Below are 15,980 nucleotides of genomic sequence, written 5' to 3'. Positions count from 1 at the left end.
CTTCTCGGAGCGACGGGCACTGTGCCTGGCCCGGCTGCGAGGGACGTGGAGCCACGTGAAGGCGAAGCTGACCCCCAGGTACAGCTGAATGCGAGGGCGTTCCTGCAGGCCACGGCTGGGACTTTCCCCACTGGTCAGGAAGGCCGGCTCCTCATTTTGACATTTTGGTCTCTCTTCTCAACAGAGGTTTACATTGGTTAATGAAAATTCTGGAAGCGTTCTTACCCAACACTGGCCCCAGTGTTAGATGAGTTGCGAAATATATGTGGTCCTGATGTCTTAGTATCTCGGGGTGCGAGCCCACTAGTAAAGGAGAGCAGAGTCGCCCCATGTCTGTGTCCTTAAGTACATCTCCCCGTGTCCCCCATGACTGGCAGCCACGCGTGTGCGCAGACACGCATCACGCTCTTTGTCTCTGAATTCTTCTTCCAGGTCCATCATGTATTTCAAGCTCCATTCTGACTCTTTCATAGACGCCAGCATCTGCTATGCGACATGTCCTCCTGCGCTGAATCAAAGATAAACCGACGTGAGTGATGAACAGTGAAAGTGGGCCGTGAGCGAGGGCTCGGTCAGCTCCGTCGGTGGATGTGGGCCCGTGTAGGGGGAGGCTGCCCCTCACCTTCCATGTGAGATGTGAGGACTGACCACTGCCCCAGCCCCTGATGCTGTTAGGACAGAGCGCACCGGGTGCCTGGACCGGCGAGGGCGCCCTCTCCTTGCCTTTGTTACAGTCACCAAGCACGCGTAACCGTTGACCATGTCAGGCATTTTTCACTCGATGATTCAGGGCATTAAATACAGTCACATTGGTGGGCAAGCATCCCCACTATCTGGTTCTAAAACTTTCCATCACCCCCATAAGCCCCTGGGGTGGTTAATTTTATGTCCCAACTTGCCTGGGCCACCGGTGCCGGCGAGCGGGTCAGACACCACCCCTGGGTGCATCACAGGAGAGGTGAGCACTTGAGCCCTGGGCTGAGTGAAGCAGAGGAGAGTGGGTGCCATGCCATCTGTCGAGGGCCCGAAAAGAGGAACATGGCAACGGAAGGCAAATTCCCCTCTCTCTGCCGGAGCTGGGCACCCGTCTTTCCCGCTCAGACCCTGTGCTCCTGGTCTCGGGCCTCTGGGGAGACCAGTTTCCCTGGGCCGTCAGCTCGCAGACTCGGATGGTCAGCGTGACCTGTGACCTGTGAGCCACCGCCTTCTCTATAGCTCTTCATCCTCTTGGTTCTGTCTCTCGGGAGAACCCTGATTGACAGAGCCCCAAATTTACTAAGTAGTCACTCCCCGCTTCCCTGCCCTCCCCGCCCCCCCACCCCCTGGTAACCCCTGATCTATCTCCCATCTCCGTGGCTTTGCCTGTTCTGAAATGTTTCGGAAACTGGAGTCACATAGCATGTGGTCTTTTGTGCCCAGCTTCTTTTCCAGCTCCTCCTGTTGTCAGCGTATCCACATCGCAGCCTGTATCTCAGTGTGCCATCCCTTTTGACAGCTGCATAATATTCCACTGTATGGAGAGACTGCATTTTGTTGGTACGTTCATCCTCTGTGGCTGCCTGAGGCACTGGGGGCCTCTGGGGCTTGGCATCATCCTCAGAGGCCTTCATGAAGGGCAGCGACGTTGTGTGGCCGTCACAGCTGTGTCTGCAGTGGTAGAACAGTGCCCAGGGCAGAGTGGGTGCTCAGGACGTAGTTTCTGAAGAATGAATGAATGAATGAATGAGAGTGGTTGCTGGGAGTAGCAATGAGAGCATTTGTGCTCTGAGCTCCCAGAGGGAAGAGGGCAAGTGGCAGCTGCGAGGGCCACAGTCTGTAGCCGCCTTTTGGGAGAAAGCAAAGCAGCGGAGCTCTCAGGAGGAGCCCTGGGCTGGGAGCCAGGAGCCGGCCATGCAGGCCTGGCTCTGCTGGCACGTGGACTCGATCACTTCGGAAGCTGCATTCATTTCCTGTTGCTGCCGGCGCCAATTTCCACACACTCGGTGGCTTAAAACAGCCACCGTTTATTACCTTACAGCTCTGGAGGGCAGAGTCTGACACAGTCTCCCTGGGCTGAACTCGGCGTGTCCGCAGGGCTGGCTGCCTCCGGAGGCTCTGGGGGGACAGTCTGTCTCCTGGCCTGTTCCAGCTTCCAGGGGCCGCCGCCTGCCTTGGCTCGCGGCCCCTTCCTGCACCTTCCACGCCAGCAGTGGAGCCGCTCTCTGACCCTCCTTCCTGTGGCACCGTCTTCCTGACCACAGCCAAGAAAGCCTCTCCCCTCTGGAGGGCTGTGGGGTTCGGGCGGGACCACCTGGCTAAGCCAGGACAGCATCCCGTCCCAAGATGCTTCGCTTCCTCACCTCTGCAGAGTCCCTTCTCCATGTGAGGTGACATAGCCACAGGTTCCTGGGACTGGGTGTGACATTTCGGGGGGGATCATTCTGTCGACCACAGAAGCCCCTGGGCCTGCCCGAGACTCAGTTTCCCCCTCTGAGAAGACAGGCCGGACACTTCCCCAGGTCTTTCCCAGCGCTCGGAGTCAGGCGATGGGCGAGGGAGGGGATGGTGGCCTCTGACTTGCTGACCGTTTCTGTCGTCACTGGAGCAGGGTCCCCTGAGTGCACCCTGGCCAGATGCTCCGTTGGACCCACCCACCTGTTTTCTCCCTGAGCCCGCTGCTGGCCTCTGAGAGGATGAACCCTCCCCTTCTGACAGGTGAGGGACACAGGCCTCCGAGACGCCAAGTGGCGTTCCTGGGGCGACATCTCGAAACGGGGTCTCGAGCCCATGGGCTCTGTCCAGCTGGGAGCTGCTGGAGCCGCTGTTTGCACAGCTGATTGGGGTGCCATGCAGACATCTTAGGGCGTTGAAAAATTCCAATGAATTGAGCACATTTTCGATGGCTCCTTTTAGGAAGCTGAAACATGCAATTCATGTAGTCATTAACTTAAGAGTTTTTGAAACTGACCTTTCTCAGAAAAAAAGTGGCGTGTGTGTGGGAGGCTCTGTTGATGGGATTTTAATGGTTCAGTTCGTTGCTTTCTTAAGTCCTTTCTGGGGAGGAGCGAGCTGCAGAGAGAAAGCGGGGAGGGAGGACCGTGCTGTCGGCAGCTCCCCAGGTGAGCCTCTGTGCCTGTGTGTCCACCTCCCTTCTGGACCCGGCGCATGCGGATCCTGGCAGGCGGCCCTGAGGTTACACACGGGTGCGTGCGACTTCTCAAATACAGGATGGGCTGACATATCCTCCCGGGAGGGCAGCCAGCCCCCGCGATGGGCGGAGCTTTTGCCTTCACCAGGCCCTGTCCCCACCTGGGGCTCCTACCGAGACTCAGAAACCAGCCCCAAAAGACAGAAGGCACCAAACTCCCCTTTGCTTGGAAATCGCCCTTTTAATAGTTCAGAGGTTGTGTTTCAGGGACGGAGTCTCTGAGGAAAGGGCAGGACCGTGTGCACATAACCTGGATGAGCCAGGGGCTCGGTCAGCACCAGCAGGCTTCCCATGTGGTCCCAGAGGGGACTTGTCCTTATGAGTCCCCTGGTTGGAGCTTTGTAGGGGTCCTTTGGAGCCTCAGTGGTCTAATCCACAGAATGGGTATAATGTCCCTATTTGCACAGGCGTGTTTCCATGGACTCCTTCATTCGGGAAGTAGGATTTGATACCCTGGGAGCCCCAGGGGATAACAGTTTCCTGCCCTCCGGGCCTCGCCGTCTGAGGGAAGAGACACACACAGCGGCTCCCCGTAGCAGATAAGCGACCCTGGTTTGTTGATTTATTCACGCATTCATCAAGTGCTTCTTGCAAGCTACTTTGGTGCCAGACACCGTGGGTGCTCACCAGCCAGGAGTCCACGTGCCGCCGTGGGAATGCCAGTGGGCATGTCAGACATCACCTGTTAAGTGCGTCACAGACGTAAACCTTGGGAATAATTATACAAATGGTTCCGTGAGAATCGTCGAGAAAAGGCACTGCGTCCACTTTGGCCGGGATACATTATTTGGAACTTTTAATAGGAAAACCACTTTTCAGATGCGGCAGCTAACGGATACTCTGCTCACCCCCGAAGCCATGGGCTGTTCTCTGCCCACCTTCTGAACACCAGCCATGGGCCTCCCTGAGGGACACGGGCATGAGGGGGACACGGCTCCGGGGAGAGGGAGGGTTACAGCCCGTTCCACACTGTCACCCACCCAGGGCCTGGAGCTCGCCTCGCTGTTGGCACCACCTCCTTGATAACGGGGTGACTGGTGCTGGCCTCCTCTGTCCCACTGCCTCCTGACAGATGCATGGGGCCCTCGGCTCGGGCCCAGGCTGCCAGGACCTTTCTTAGAGACGGACTTCCGGACTTCCGCTGGGAAGCTCGGCTCAGGGATCAAGAGGGAACCAATGGGTTTCTGCTCTTTGAACAGAATTCACTCCAGGGTCCTTCTTCCTTGGGTTTGGCTCTCGCTGCAAAGGCTCCATCTTGTCCGTTTGCAAACGTGGGGAAGCTGGAACACACAATTCATTTATTCATTCATTTAAAGGTGTGTGTGTTTTTTAATAATTTTTATTGTTGAAAGAATGTTCCCCTTTTCCCCTCATCGGCCTCCTCCAATTTAAACATTTTTGAAACAGACTTTCTCAGTTAAAACAAGAAGTGGGGTGGAGGGGCGTGAATAAGGTGGGGTGCTGTGGTTGAATTGTGTCCCCCAAAAAACACATGTTGAAGCCCTAACCCCGAGTCCCTCAGAGTGGGACCTGATTTGAAAATAGGGTCATAGCATGTAGAATTAGTGAAATTAAGATGAGGTCCCACCAGAGTGGGGTGGACCCCAATCTAATATGACCATTGTCCTTATGAGAAAAGAAAACACAGCCCTGGCTGGTGGGCTCAGTGGTTAGATCACCTGCCTATGCACCAAAGAGTCCCGGGTTTGATTCCCAGTCCAGGGCAACATACCTGGGTTGCAGGTCCAATGCAGCCCTCACCTGCCCGGGGAGGGGGGGGGTCCCTCACCTGGCCGCTGCTCCCTTAGACTGAGTGCTCTGTGCTGGTGGGCGTGGCTGGGTCTGGCAGGTGGGAGGGTATCAGGAGCAACACAGAGCCTCCTCCCTGGTCCTGGGAGGGGCAGGCGGGCAGGGATGGGTGAAGAGAGGCGGCTGCGCCCAGGCAACGGATGGCACCGATTTCTGCATAAAGGAGACCTGTTCTAACCCTGTCTTCACAGGATGAGCCCTTCCCACCCAAGGGGACCCCAGGCCCCTTCAAGCGGCCCCTTGGGGAGCTTGGAGCCACCCCCCCTGATGCCAGCAGTGAGTCTTAGGGCTGAGACATCCAGGACTCCCCTGTGAAGCCCACTCCTGGGGATTAATCTGGGGGACTTTGGTGGCTGTGGAGCAGGGGAGGGGCCCAGGCCACTGCACAGCGTTCTTTCTGTCCTGAGGTCACAGGCCCTCGTTGGATCTGTGGCGAGGAGAAAGTGGGCACTTGCGGGAACCCTTATACAGGTGCCTGGAGGGCAGTCTAAGCAACACACACGTGCAGGGGCTGGAGTTGGACTGGAGTTGTGGCCCACAGCACCCTGGATGGTGGCTGCCCGTCCCTCCATCAGCCTGAGATGTGGGGGGCGGGGGGAAGTGGAAGGACCCTTAGCCCGGTGGCCTCCGCTGGGCCAGGGACAGAGAAGTCCCTGGGAGCCCAGCGCAGAGACCGTGCTGGTGTCCCCTGACGCGGAAATGAAATACAGGGCGCCCAGATGCGCTTGAATTTCCAGTGACAACAAATAATGTTCTAGTGTGAGTATGTCCCAGTGTCGCATGTTTATCACAAACCTATTCTATCTGGCAACCCTGAAAGGGCGGCTGCGGTCTGACCAAGGCATTGAGGCTGCCATGCGGGGAATCCTGGTGGAAGGATGGCCCCCACCCCACCCTCGAACAACCCCGCTGTCACCTTGGCCAGAGGACCAGGTGCCTTTCACTCAACAATCCTCTCCTCTCCGAGGCGTGAGCCTTTCCTGAAACAGCAGCTCTTGAACATGCATCATGCTGGGGACCTGGGCTCAGCCCCACCTTCCGGGGGCCTGAGTCCCCACCGGCCCAGGGGGGCTCCCTCTTCCCTTTAGTGTTCTTCTTCCGGATCCGTGGTCGGCAAACTGCGGCTCGCGAGCCACATTCGGCTCTTTGGCCCCTTGAGTGTGGCTCTTCCTAAGCCTTAGGAGTACCCTAATTAAGTTAATAACAATGTACCTACCTATATAGTTTCAGTTTAAAAAATTTGGCTCTCAAAAGAAATTTCAATCGTTGTACTGTTGATATTTGGCTCTGTTGACTAATGAGTTTGCCAACCACTGCTCCAGATGAAAGGCTTGAGTGGACTGGGCGGTGCCCCTTCCCACTGCAGCTGGGGAGCTGATGTACAGCCCAACCATTAAGGGGCCTCGAGGGGCCTCCCCATGGGGGCCTCCGAGGATACACCCCCCTGTAGCTCTCAGACCCCCTGATCGGACCTAGGAGTCCCAGACTCATGACGTTTGCGTGGCAAGGAGCCCGGCTAGGGTAAGGAGGCAGACAGCCTAGGTCTGCGGCAGTGCTCTGACCTGGGCAAGGCCCTGGCAGCGGGGAGGTGCCCAGGTAGGTGTGTTGAGGGCCGGTCTATTGCCTGACTACAGGCAGCCGAGGGCTGCTTCTCCCTCTGGATGGCGGGCGGCAGCCACCAGCACCATCTTGGTTGGCCCAGCATTCTCAGGCCAGAAGAGCTGCCATTGTCCCTGGAGGGGACCCTAGGGCTGGTGCCCCTGCCCAGAGGGGGCCTATGGCCTGGGCTATCCTGGGGTCTGGTTGACCAGCTGTCTGTCCACTCCAGCCCCCAGGTCCTTGGACGCTGAGGATGGCCACCAGGGGGCAGTGCGAGCCAGGACACCTGGTAGGGATCCACCCAGGCGCCTTCCGGCCAGCCCTGCCCAGGAAGGAGACAGCCTGGGAGGGCGAGGCCTTGCTTGGTGGTCAGCCCAGGACCCCAAGGGGGCTTTAGCGCCAGGACTCTGCATGGATACTGGGAACCTTCCGGATGTCCAAGACCTGTGATGGCGAACCTATGACATGCGAACTCATTTTTTGGTTGATTTTTCTTTGTTAAATGGCATTTAAATATATAAAATAAATATCAAAAATATAAGTCTTTGTTTTACTATGGTTGCAAATATGAAAAAATTTCTATATGTGACACAGCACCAGAGTTAAGTTAGGGTTTTTCAAAATGCTGACACGCCGAGCTCAAAAGGTTCGCCATCACTGTCCAAGGCCATAGCCTCTCCCCATACTGTCACACACATGCACATATACAAGCGCACTCACGTACATACATGTGCACACACACACCTGCCCCCCAGCACACGCGGGCCCAGGCAGGTTACAGAGGTACCTATCACCGCATCTCCCATCAGATCTGACTTAGGGATGCAGGGCTGTGAGCAATCCTTTGTTGCTCCCAGGAGCAGCCCAGATGCTCGATGGGGGAGCCTCCCCCAAGTCAGGGCCCTCCTTCTCCAGCCTGCTGGGTCCTCTGGGTCTCTGGGCACCTGCCCCCTCCGGGTCCTCCCCTGCCAGCAGCGCCTCCCTGAGGCCCACCCTCGAAGGGCAGTCGCTGCTCTCCACATGGCTCCCCTGCCCACGCGCCCTCTGCCCGGGGCGGACAATCTCAGGCTTCTCTCATGCAGGTCGGTTCCTTCCTGGACAGGGAGCCGGAAGACCCCTCCCACGTGCACCACCGCTGGTGGAGGTCCTGGTTCCTGCCGGCCCCTCCCAGTCTGTCCGCCCTCCCTCTCTGTCCTCCCTCCGCCATCCCCTCCCAGCTCCCTCCCCCTCATTTTACAAAGACAGTGACATGCCCAGGTCTCACAGCAAGTCAGGGAGCACCCTCCTCTCTCACCTGCCTGAACACAAGGTGGAGGGGGCTGCTCCCTCCCAGGGGCCGGGAGAGCCTCCCCGGGGGGGGGGGGGGGCGGGCGGTGAGGGACAGGTGACCCTAAGTCATTCCATTTCGTCGGGACTCCGTGGGCCAGGGAGCGGTGTATCGACCACCTGCTCTGTACCCGTCTGCCCAGATTTCATGGACTCGACAGCCTTGGCCATGGAGGAAACTCGAGGTCCAGGCCCCCACTTCTCCAACTGCCGGCATCAGCAGACAAGCCCGCACAGGCCCACACCTGGCCTAGCATGCGCGTTAGCTGCACGACAAACGCAGGGAGAGCCCCCGGTCAGAAGTGCGCCTAGTGGCCTTTGTTTGGGGCTGGGGTCCCAGGGGTGAGGGGTGGAAGGCAGGCCCGTCTGGTTCTCCTGGAGCGGGGCGGGGGGGGGGGGGGGCACTGCTCGGCCTCAGCCCCCCTCTTCCGCACATGGGCACGTGTTGCCCAGCTCTCGGCTGCTGGGGCGATGGAGAGCAGAGTTTGTGGAAGGCATCTGGCACGTGGAGTCAGAGCTTTGACAGGGCACCCAGGACAGGGGGAAGGGCCCAGGGAGGCCTGTGCCCAGGGTCAGCGCCCCCTCTTGCCCACCACCCGTGGGCCCTGAATTATTAACACAGTGACCCCGACCGAGGCTTCCCTTCCAGGGCCACTCAGCTCCTCTGCCCCAGGCTGTTGACGCAGGTTTTCCATTTCCCGGGCCTCTGCCTGCAGCAGCCTCCAGGGGTCCGGTCCTTTGCCATCAATCTTTCACCAAGACCCAGTCCAGCCCTGGGTGGGCTCAGAGAGGAGGGCTGCCCGGTGGCTTGGCACGTGCAGGGACGGGGCTGAGACTTGCGGGAGGCCTGGGACCTCCGCCAGGAAATGCCCACCCGGGACCCTTCACAAGCAGCCCCCCCCCACCCCCGCCTGCCGCCTGCAGGGGCAGGAGCCAGAGGTGCTGGAGGGAGCGGTGAGGGGTGGGAGGGGCAAGGAGGTCTGGGTGGGCTCAGGGCCCAGCCCCCCTCGGAGGGGTTGTGGGCAGCCCTGGGGACGGAGCGCATTGCGGCAACTCTTGCAGAGCTCCGGAGGTGCCTGGCTCTCCAGGGTTTTGCAGGCTCTGCTCTCCAGCTGCCAATGTTTTGGACAGAGAGGCACGGCTCTTACCAGACCCGGCTCCTGGGCTGGGACGCTGCGTCACTGGCTCAGAGCAGCCCCGGGCCGAGTGTGCGTTAGTGCATCCACATTCATCACTGGCAACGGCCGGGGAGGGACTGAGGCTACCGTCAGACGGCGCTATGCGTGTGCAAGCATGTGTGTGCATCTATATGAGTGTGTACTTTGTATATGTGAGTGTGTGTGCACACATGAGCGTGGGCATGTACACACTTGTACAGGTGACTGTGTACCTGTGTGTTGCCCTAGCATGTGAGTGTGTGTGTTCGTACATGTGTGCAAGTGTGTGAGTGGGTGCATGAGTGTGTACATGTGTGAGAATTGCCTTGTGTGTGCACGTATGTGTGTGAGTGGGTGCATATGTGTTGTATGAGAACATGCATGCGTGTGTGCCCTGTGCCCTCGCGTGGCAGCGTGGCACCCAGCATTCCTTAGTGGCTGAACGAGGAGGGGAAGGGGCAGATGGCTCCGGCACGCGTTGTTTTGAGAGGTTTTCCCTTTCCTTCTCTCCAGCCAAGCGCTGCCTCTCTGTGGGCTTTGCCGGTGGCCTGCGGCTGTTGATGGCCAGTGGCGAGCCCGGCGGCTGGTTTCGGGTGCGGTCTCCCACATTGCTGGAAGGTTCGGTGGGCAGGCATATCCAGTGGTCTCCAGTTTTCATCCTGGTCCCAAAACCGCTAGCCAGGGAACTGACACGCAATCAATAATAATAAATTAATTTCGTGTTTATGTGGAATTTCCACCCGGGAGACTGTTCCCCAGTGGGGCGCTAGGGGTGGATGAGCCGGTGCATGTCCCATGTGGGTGCCGCCTGGGGAGCTGGCATCATGCTGATGCTGTGGGACCTGGGACCTGCCACCCACCCTCGCTTGACTTCCATGTCACTTAAAATGAAGGACTCGGCCAGGCATCTCCTTGGGCTCTGAAGTTCCTTGGGCCAGAAATTCCCTCCGGACTGTGGTCTGTGTGTCTTCCCTGGGATGGTGTTGCTGTCAAGATAGCATCCATGTCCTAACCGGTTTGACTCAGTGGTTTGGACATCGGCCTGCAGACTGAAGGGTCCCAGGTTCGATTCCGGTCAAGGGCGTGTACCTTGGTTGCAGGCACATCCCCAGTAGGAGGTGTGCAGAAGGCAGCTGATCGGTGTTTCTCTCTCATCGATGTTTCTAACTCTCTATCCCTCTCCCTTCCTCTCTGTAAAAAATAAATAACATATATATTTTTTTTTTTTAAAAAAAAGATAGCATCCAACCCCAGATCTGAATGTGCCCAACCTCAAGGAGGAGGAGAGTTAGGGTCTGCTCCTGGCACCATGAGCCATCAGGGCTTTGGGGCAGCAGTAGGTCTGTGTCAAACCCTGCCTTATTTCACAAAAGGTTACTTCCACCTACAAGCAAGATGCAGCAGAAATGAGTGAAATGCAAGCCTACAAGACCCCCAGGCTGGAGCAGCCGGAAATGACACTTGGACTGAACACCAAGGAGGACACGGGGACACAGCTGTGCAGGCCAGCAGGTCCCTCACAGCGGCTTGGGTTGGAGTGTAGCATTGTCTGTGAGATTCCTGGCAGCCACAGGGAAAAGGGAAACAGGACCAGTTCAGCTGTCCTCACTACAGGGCTTCCCAGCTCTTCCCATCAGGATGCACAAAGCTGTGTGAGACCCGTGGGAAGGCACACAAGGCCACTCCGTCGGCCTGGAGAGGACCTCCAGGACAGGGGGGGGAGGGCGGGTGGTGGCTGAGAGGGGCAGCGTCTCTGCACACGGCCCTTAGGAAAAGGCTCCGTCCAGGGTGGCGGTCACCGGAGCTCCGGAAGGCGCAAACATTTCTCCAGCCTTGGCTCAGAGAGAGATTTTTCCCTTGAGGCTCCATCTAGGTGGCCCTGAAATGAAAAGTGGATCATGTCACCAACAGCATCTGGACAGCAAATGCGGTGCCGAGCCTCATGAAACTGCTCCTCGTGAAAGCTCAGGGCACGTCTCCAAACCACGGAGCCTGCCAGGCGGCAGTGCGCTCTGGGCGCCAGACTGAAAACCTAGCCGGCAGGATTCTGTGCCCTTACTGAGCGCCTACTGTGTGCAAGCCTTGAATGGGAGCTTCATGTATGTACCTAGTCCCATGTTTCCCAACCTTCACACCCAGACCCACACGCACACGGGAGCTTGGAGGAGGGTTCTGTCTCCGGGCCCCTTGCCGCCTGGGACTGCCCCCCCCCCCGCCCCCGTGCCCCCAGCCACCTGGGCAGGTGGGGATTGGGGAGCCGAGTGCAAGGAGGGGGAAGAGGGGCCTCTGACCTACACACCAGCGGCCCCAGAGTCCTTTCTCCGTCCTCCGGACCTGCACTGACCAGCAGTAGGTGCGCCTGCCGGCAGCCAGACCAGGCCCTGCTGCGAAAGACCCACCCAGCGCCCGGGAACCCAGGGCAGGGAGCACAGGGACAGGCAGGAGGCGGCGGTGCCACATGCCTACCTCACCCAAGGAGGCAAAGCGCCCCCCCAGCAGCCCCCCTTCCTGCACTCCCGCCCCCCTGCCCCCTATCCCCTCCCACACACACACACACATACTCCTTGGAAGGCCCCCTCCAGGAAGCACGGCCCCAGGAGCCACTGAGTCATCCTCACCAGCAGAAGCTGAGATGCCGGTTCCTGGAAAACAGGGCCCTGTGGCCCAGGGGACCCTGGCGAGGACGGCTCACTGCTGTCAGGCGCCGGGAGCAGCAGGGCTGAGTGGGTGGCTGGTGCTGCTGCGGGGGAGGGAGCGAAGGGAGGGAGCAGGAACTGTGGCTGGAGGAGCAGCAGGGCCACCTTGAGGCAGCCTGCCTTCCTGCGTACCCACTGTGTGCCCTGCAGGGCTGTAAGGGAAAGGTCCTGAGCCGATACAGTGCCAACAGGCAGGCGGCACCAGGGGTTCCTCGCGGACCAGCTCCTGGGCCTGGGTGCCTGAGTGGGCACCCGTCTGGGGCACTGCTTTAGTCAAACCCGTGACTCCAGCCTGGCATGTGGGCGGCCCCTCCACACGGATGCTGACGCCGCAGCCGGAGGAGGCCCAGCTGGACTGGAGTGGAGGCCCAGTGGCTCCCAGTCCTCCCAGTGTACTCACCGGAGCCCCCACTGGCCAAAGGCCAGCAGCAGGGGCGTGAAGGAGACCCAGCAAGTTTGTGTGGGGTGGGGATGGGGGAGGGCACCTGGGGCAAGTGGGCCAGGAAGGGTGGGCCTGTGGAGGGAGGGGGGCACTGTGAGGACGGGACCAGGACTGGCAGGAGCAAAGGCCCTGGGGCAGGAAAGCCCCTACCTTGCCTGAGGCCCTCTGCCACCAGCGGTGTCCAAGGGGCAAAGCAGGGCGCAAAGGGGGGTGAGCGCGCAGAGAGGAGGTCTCGGCCGCCTCCTGCCAATCTGGGGTGAGAGCGTGTGAGAATGTGTGCCTGTCGGCAGGACCAACATGCCTTGATCTGCCCTTCCCGCCTTCGCTTCTCCCAGCACCGAGGCCTCTGTCGGGGCTGCTGGAGTGAAGAAGAAATGGAGTCCCGTCCTGCCGTTTCAGCGGCGTCCGTCCTCCTGGGCCACTGGCCCCTTGCAGCTTCTTCGCTTCTTTGGGCACTTGGGGAAGGCGTTCATGTCCGGGGAGGGTTCTGCTCCGGTGTCCCCTCCTGACCTGAGGTCCCGGAGCTGAAACACACACGCACTCACACACTCGTGCAGAGGCACACACATGCACACCCCGCGCTCACACACAGGCACAGACATGGGCACACACTGTCACACGCTCTCACGTGCACACCCACACACGCACACTCACACACGCACCTCTGCCGACCTGGTGGGGTCTTCACCCCTCAGTTGTTCCTTTTGCGGCTGCTGAAGCGAACTTTTCAAATGAAAACCGACAGCCTTGGGCTTCAGCCCTTCCATCAGCTCCTTGTACCTTCGGGACAAACGCACACTCCTCTCCCTCGCTGCACGGCACTTCCAGGCCAGAGCCTCTGCCCTGCCAGAGTCTTCACCCACTTGTCACACGGATGCTGATCCCCGGGCCTTTGCACGTGCTGGTCCTTCAGCGAAGACTGTCTGCACAAGCCGGCCCCAAACTCCACCCCCATTCCTTTGCAGACCAGCGACAATTCCTGCGGGTCACCTCCTGAGGGCTTCTCTAAGGGAGGGAACTTCGCCCTCTGGGCACAACACCCGCATATACCTAGGGAGACATTCCCTGTTGAATTTGTCACTGGGACGCAGCCAGGGCCGGTGTCCAGCGCAGCCCTGAGTCACAAGCACAGAAGCAGCAGTCCAGCAGCCGGAGACTTTAGAAGGGACCCAGTCTTTGTGGGCGTCTTTGGAACATTTTTGGAGCTACAGTTCATGGCCTCAGCAACATGTGGCAAACCCTCCATGCCCCCACCTCCTCCCGCTCTCCTTGACAATCCGCAGCCGATCCCTCCCCCGGCTCTCAAACCCTCCCTTTCTGTCCTTTCTGCTTTGCCCATTCTCCGTATTTCTCCCCAACAAAGGGGAGCCCTGGAACTCACCCAGACGTGAGAATGCCCCTTCTCTCCCTCCGGAGACCTCTCTCTTTGTGCCCTTTTGCCCAAATCTGCATCATAAAAAAGCTGGAACCCCAGCTGGCAAACAGAGAGCGCTCCCTGGGGGGGGAAGAGGGCAGAGAAGGGGTGACACAGAGCCAGCAAGGTCAAGGTTGCCTTTATTCCGTGGGGCACGGGGACATTCACATGTTAATAAATCATATTCCCATTGCGAACCAACGAAACCTTTTTACAATTTTCCCACGAACAATTCTGCAAATAAAGAGACTGAGGGGTGTGTGTGTGTGTTGGGGGGATGGTAAACCCCACATCCTTTCCTGCCTCCGTACTTCCAGGAACAAAAGCTGGGCCTGACCCCGTATCCTATAGGCTTACGTTCAGGATAAAGAAGCGCTGATTGGGGGCCCACGGGACGTTTCTGAAATGTCTTGGTTTCTCCCCTGAAGCAGGTTTTATGCTCTTCCCTACCAGCTTTGCATAAGTAATGTTGTGCCTCATATCGATTAATCGAACTGTTCAGAAAAGTTAAACCTAAGCTCGCGGAGTAGAATTGACTTGGAGATTTGGCTCCTGCACATTCCGGAAGCTTCCAGGATGTTCGGGCAGAGCCAGGGGAGCGGAGGGAGAGGGCAGCCCCGCACAGAAAGGCTGGGCCAGGCCCTGGAGCTGCAGATGGCCAGCAGGTGCGGTGGGCGGGGAGGCAGGTGGGTGGAGGGTGGGGGAGGCAGGTGGGCGGGGAGGCAGGGCCTCTGCAGGAGCTGGGCCCCTTCCCGAGGCCCAGAGCAGCCTGTGTCAAGGATGAAGTTTCCTTGTTAGTTTGTTGCTGTGACTCCTTCCTGGTTTGTGGGTTGGGGTTACATGGGGAAGAGGAGGGCGAAGTTTTTTAAACTTTTAGGGAAATTTTTTTTTTTTTAATATATTTTATTGATTTTTTACAGAGAGGAAGGGAGAGGGACAGAGAGTTAGAAACATCGATGAGAGAGAAACATCGACCAGCTGCCTCCTGCACATCTCCCACTGGGGATGTGCCCGAAACCCAGGTACATGCCCTTGACCGGAATCGAACCTGGGACCTTTCAGTCCGCAGGCCGACGCTCTATCCACTGAGCCAAACCGGTTTTGGCTTTTAGGGAAATTTTATAAAAGCTTTAGGAAATTGTTCCTGGTTAACTACGGACTGAAAGGTTTGGAAGAAATACATGAAATGGGGTCAAAACTCCCCCAATAAAAAGCAGCCTTCTTGCTCCCCAACCACCGCCTTGGCTGTGGCCGTGCCCTCAGGGGGTTTCGGGGACCTCTGGCAGCGGGGACCCCCAAGCCCTTGGGTTCTCCTGACCTCTGTGCTGAGGTTTCCGAGGTGATGGGAGGCGGGAGCAGGGAGGAGACCACAGGCCTGTTGTGATATTGGGGCCTTGGCAGGACTTTGTGAGGTGCCCTCAGCTGGCTCCCAAGATCCACGGTGCTCATTACCTCTCCTAAGAGCTGCCCCCCAAATGGCCCAGCCTCTGGGTGTCCCATCAGGTGCAGGCTGGCGTGGAAGGTTCTGGCAGGGTGGACAGCAGCGCTGGGAGGCAGCGGCAGGTGAGGGCAGGTGGCGACCTGGGGGCTCAGGGTGTCGGTGGCCTGCAGGGGGTCAGAAAGCTTGGGTGTGGGACAGGGGGTGTCTGCGGGGCTGGTGCAGTGGCCGGCACTGAGGACACTGCCCCCTGAACCCTAAGCTGGCAGGAGACCCGGGGATCCGCACCTGTGGGAGACCAGCTGTGACCAGGCGCCCTGGGGACCTGGCCAGTGAGGGAGTCTAGGGGGGAAGGGGAGCACAGGGATCGCTGGGGAGGAGGAGCCACTGTGGTCGCACAGAAGCGCCAGCAAGCGTGACCCCCAATGCGGCTCTCCCCCGGGCAGTGGCCGCACACTCACATCTGCGGGGCTGCGTCCCTGTCTGGAGGAAGGGGCCCTGTCCCCCGTGGGCTCAACCCTGGACACTGCACGTTGGAAACCCACATGCTGGCCTGCCAGGTGCTGCGTCTTGATGGGCGGGAGCCATTCAGCTCAGCTGCCCTCAGTCCCACGAGGCCCGATCAGACACTCACCAGGAGAAATGCCTTTCTCATGGACCCGAGTCCTGGCCTTTGTAGAATAAACACTTCACACTCTGAGATCAGGTGCTCACTTCGGCCTGGACGAGGCGAGGGCTGCGTGCAGTGCCGTCCAGAAGCCCTGTTCGCCATCAGGTCTCCTCCCCGGCTCCTCCCGGCCTGGGGTCGGGCGGGGGTCAGCGGGCCTGGCCCACCGAGGGGGCGGCTGTCAGGGAGCCAGGCTTGGAGTGGGGCCTCTCCAGGAAGGCCGCCCTGGCTTCCGGCCTCTACAG

At 59.1% G+C, this 15,980-nt stretch overlaps 1 long non-coding RNA gene across 1 annotated transcript; it reads left to right on the top strand.

Annotated features, from left to right (window-relative positions):
- The first annotated feature begins 457 nt into the window (after positions 1–457).
- On the top strand, positions 458–2,645 carry LOC139001543 (uncharacterized). The gene is made up of 3 exons (XR_011470064.1): positions 458–529; positions 1,420–1,536; positions 2,588–2,645. It is a non-coding gene; the product is annotated as an uncharacterized lncRNA (long non-coding RNA).
- The last annotated feature ends 13,335 nt before the right edge of the window (positions 2,646–15,980 follow it).

Source organism: Myotis yumanensis, unplaced genomic scaffold, assembly GCF_028538775.1.
Source record: "Myotis yumanensis isolate MYYU_CA2020_CCGP unplaced genomic scaffold, mMyoYum1.0.hap1 SCAF_1, whole genome shotgun sequence".
Lineage (NCBI taxonomy): Eukaryota > Metazoa > Chordata > Mammalia > Chiroptera > Vespertilionidae > Myotis > Myotis yumanensis.
Note: the sequence above shows the minus strand (reverse complement) of the source record. Positions and strands in the feature narration are given on the sequence as shown.